We start from the raw sequence: 4,887 nt of genomic DNA on the forward strand, positions 1-4,887 counted from the left end.
AATGAAGAAGAAAAAAATCCTCTCCTTTCTCCAAGGGCAGCAAAAATGAATCTACCACAAAAAGTTGGGGTTCTTGATTAGGATTTGGAAAGAAGGTGAAGGAGGAAGGGCGAGTGTTCTTACTGCTTGTTAGTAGACAGGCTTTACCAAAGAAAACTCATTACCACGGACAACACCGGGAACTTCCCTAGATTCCAGGGCAGGTTCCAAAGCTCAGCGTCTGACCCCTAGTGGCTCAGCCTGCTCTCAGCCTGGGCAGCGGACTGAGCCAAAGGCACACCTTCAAAGCCTGGTATTACTGCCTAAAACCTCCCCAACACCCTTACTGTGCACACTCCCATGGCTACACACCTCAGTCACCTTCCCTGTTTGCCCCTGGCACTTCAGTGGTCATTGACTACTCCCTCCTCTGCTCTCTAAGATGGTCCCTTATTTTGGTGGGAAGAAAGAGGGAGAGATGGTGAGGGAGGCCCTAAAACTTATTGTACTTGAAATCTATGCCAAGGCCAGAACACTCTATTGAGTAACATCCTTTCGTGTGTGTGTGTGTGTGTGTGTGTGTGTGTGTGTGGCTTTGTTAGCCACTGTTAGCAAGCAGGAACTCATTGAATAGGAACTTGCTTTTACAACTCAAAGATTAGTGACATCAGGCCATCTCCAAAACTCCTGGCTTTGGAAATGGGCAACTACGAGGAGATTTTGATGCGGGGCACTTCCTCCCCCAGACAGAATGCATGTGGGAAATGCCACCCTGGATCTCTCTGACCTTTTTCTAGGCTCCGTTGCCTCTAATTCCTCTTCTGATTAACTGAGTCTCTCTTGTCTATAATTTTATCAGAGATTGTTATATTTACTTTCTTGCTCTCCCAGTTTCTGGTGCGAGAAAGATTCTGACTTTAAGGTACTTTTGTAAAATGATATATTCCATTGCATATTTTTAGGTTGGCATCTAAATTTTTATAAGTTCAAATACTTGCAAAGAATCTAATTCTACTATATCATATATTTTGCACAGGCTTTACATATTTTTTGACAAAACTCTGGAGCTGCACATATAGATATACCACATAACCTAATTAGCAAAGCCAGTCCTCATTGACAGACCGATTCAATCAGCCAGATTCACTTTCCATCAGTTTCCAGTCAAAATCAATCCAATGACATGCATCATGAAAACCATGCTGTGAATTTCAACTCTAAAATAGACGTAAAGATTATATACAAGTACATGGACAAATGGATGTATATTAAGATGAAAGAGAAAGAAAGAGAGAGAGAGAGAGGAAAGAAGGAAGGAAGGAAGGAAGGAAGGAAGGAAGGAAGGAAGGAAGGGAGGGAGGGAGGGAGGGAGGGAGGGAGGGAGGGAGGGAGGGAGGGAGGGAGGGAGGAAGGTAGGAAGGAAGGAAGGAAGGAAGGAAGAGAGGGAGAGGGAGGGGGAGAGAGAGAGAGAGAGAGAAGAAATCAAGAAATCAAGAAAGAAAGAAAGGAAGGAAGAAAGAAAGGAAGAAAGAAAGAAAAGGGAAGGGGAGGGAGACAGAAGTGGATGGAAGGAATGACAGAAAACTGTGGTTTCTCTTGAGTTTATTTTCTGAATAAAATAAGATACAGTCACCTAGAATATGTCCTACAGGATCTCTCCTTGTTGTCCAAGAAATTCTCCTTTAGCAGCTGTGAATTCTCGACTTGGTTCCTTTGGAACCCTGGAGTCAACTCAGCCTAGGAAGTCACATTCTGTTATTTTCACACCTTCCTGCCTACCCCTCATTCATTGCGCAAGGGGATCTCGCAGGGTATAAATACGTCCTCAAGGCTGACTGCCACACACACATAGGGTTGTTCAATAAATGTTTTAAACTAATGAATTGTGTTTTAGTTTTATAATTTCACTTTTATTTATAATTTAGCTATCTTGTTAAGTGTTTGGGAAAAGAACCTCTCACCTGCCCATCCTCATCTGCAACAGTCTACAAGGTCTACCTTATTTCATTTTTCAAACAGAATGTGTAAAACAGCAATCCAGGAATGATAGGGTGATAATATTTTTGTACACTTTGACTTACTTATATAAGGACAGCTGAGCGAAATATTTGGAATTAGCGGCGTTTCAGAAAATGCTGCTAATACCTATCTGGTAACTCCACCAATCTAAACATTCAGTCCCCTTCACCTGTATAGGACTTCCTAGTTTGAAAATCATTTTCACATATATGATCTCACTTGAACTTATCACAGCTCTGAAAACAAGACAGGGTAGATTTTATTCCAACTTTATAGATAAAAACACCTGACCAGGTTCTGATTTAGGGAAGAAGCAGAGCCAGGAGTTCAACTTTGGTTTTCTGATTCCTTGTCCAATAAGGAAACAAACTGTTAGAAGCGACCTCAAGGAGGAACTGTGCATAGGACAGGCCAGGTCATACTGCAGAAAAGCATCCCCAACATCTCAATGTCTTAAAACAACAGACATTTGTGTCCTGCTCATGTAAGTCCAATGCAAGTGGACTGACTTTCCAAGGCAACTGCCCTCCACACAGCAATTTAGTGATGCGCCCTTTTACAGCTTCCCCATGGTCTCTTTGGTTGCCACATGGGGAAGGTCTTGCAATGAAAATCAAATGCTTTGGCCTTGAAACGACTTGCATCCTTAGCCTGTGGGTCAGAACTAGTCATGTGACACTGTCCGACTGCAAGGAGACAGGGAAGTGAAAGTTTCCTGTGTGCCTAGGGCATGGATGAGCAGTAAAACTCTCCCCCATATATAAAATAGTGAAGAATAAATAGGATTTGTGGGAGCAGAAGGAGGCCCCTTGAGGACACAGAACACCTAATGTTTCTGAAAGCCCAGTGCCAGGTTCTCTCAAGTACATTTTTATGAGTTGATCCTGACAATAGCCTGGCAGGTAAATATGATCCCCGTGTTTATGGTTTTGGAAGCTGAAGCTCATGAGGGTTGCATAAGTTGCTCCAGAGTTTATACTAATAAGAGGAGGGACGTCTAACCTCCTTGTTCCTCCTTTTCTCCATCTTTCAATTTCATATAATGATCACTCTGTCATCTCCTAAGTGATTTATTTTTATAAGGCCGGTGGAGAGCTGGGGAGGAATAGGAGTACACAGGGGCTGGCAATTCTAGTGGCAATGTTTTATTTCTGGAGCTAGATAGTGAGTACACAGATGTGTGTGTCTAATTCATTTTATGTCTGAAATATTTCAAAGTATGTTTTTATTTTTATTCTTTTCTTATCCTCACCTAAGGACATTTTCATTTGCTCTGTGTTTGAGAGAGAGAGAGAGAGGGAGAGAGAGAGAGAGAGAGAGAGAGAGAGAGGGAGAGAGAGAGAGAGAGAGAGAATCAGAGAGAGGAAGGAAGAAAGAGAAATATTCGTACGAGCGAAGCATCAATCGGTTGCCCCAGCCCAGGGATCCATGGCGGACCAGAGTGTGCACCAGAACCAGGGGGCGCACGTGCCCGCACCGGGACCCGAGAGGAACCTGCAACCTGGGCATGTGTCCTGACTGGGAATCGCCTGCAACCTTTCAGTTATGGGACGACACTCCAACCACTGAGCCACATTGGCCAGGGCGCAAAATATGTTTTTAGAAAAGAAGGGGAGGGCAGAGGGAGTCTGAGAACCAGTGACAGGTTCTCACCTTGAGAACATAAGCATTTTTTTATGAATATTGGCAGCCAGAAAGCAGGAAATACAGTATTGTTATCCTTATTGAGAAAACACTGTATCCCAGATCAGTGATTTTCAACCATTTTCATCTCATGGCACACTTACACTGATTACTAAAATTCTGTGGCACACCAAAAATATGTTATTTTTTTCCAATCTGAGAAAAATAGGTATAATTTTGATTTATTCACACTGGATGGCTATTGTTGTGTTGGCTGTTGTCATTTTTTTAATTTGACAATCTAAAGGAAAAGAAGTCAGTGCCCCTGATTAAATAGTGAGGTATTGAGGGTTTTTAAAAATTCTTGCAGCACACTGGTTGAAAATTGCTGTACTTAATAGTTCTAAATAATGTATTTACATTACCAGTTAATCTCACCTTTCCAACAACCCAATGATTTAAGTTCTCTTATTATCACTATTGTAAGATGTGATGGAAGAAAATTGAAAAAAGACAGATTAAGTACTGTTATCTGAAGTCACAATTTATAAAGGGGGAAAAACTAGATTTCAATGAAGCACTCTGGTTTCAGGGTATGTACTCATAAAAAACACTTCCCTATAATACCTCCCCAAGAGGTGAAAGATGAGTCAAATTTGCAGAGGTGGGTAGAAATCTTTCATGCATCTCCTGTAAAGTGCCTGTAACATTCCTTAGAGGTTTGTACCCAGTTAAACAAGGAAAATTCAAAATAGCTTTCTCGTGTCATTGATAGAAAAAAAATGGATGATGTAGCTGATAGCAGTTCAGGGGGAAAAAATGTTTAACATATGGGCTAGACTCCCGTGGGCTGTTAGAAGGGGAAGGACCAGGTGAAATAGTGGGTTCTACCTACTATGGAAATTTTCTTGGCAAGGAAGGTGCAGTCCAGGAGTGATATAAGAATTCCCGAAGGTCAAATGATCTAGCCCAGGTGGGGGTTTCTCCTGATTGGATAAAGGAAGCTATAAAAACACAGTTTCGATTACTGTTGTTGTTGTGGCTGCTCACTAGGTCGCTCACACTTACTTTGGGACGGTTTCAACGTCATAGTTCTGCTTTGGGAGAGAAACCCAGCCTGAGCGCTCCCGTTTGACAGCTGGACTTGCGCTGCGCCTGCGCTGCAGACCGCGCACCTGTGGAGGACCGCCGCCAGGGGGCGCAGAGGCCCAGCTCGGCCTTTCTGTCACCATCCCGGCCCTTTCCCCGCCCCTGACTCCCCCCGGC

This window comes from Desmodus rotundus, chromosome 5 (assembly GCF_022682495.2).
Source record: "Desmodus rotundus isolate HL8 chromosome 5, HLdesRot8A.1, whole genome shotgun sequence".
Classification (NCBI taxonomy): Eukaryota; Metazoa; Chordata; class Mammalia; order Chiroptera; family Phyllostomidae; genus Desmodus; species Desmodus rotundus.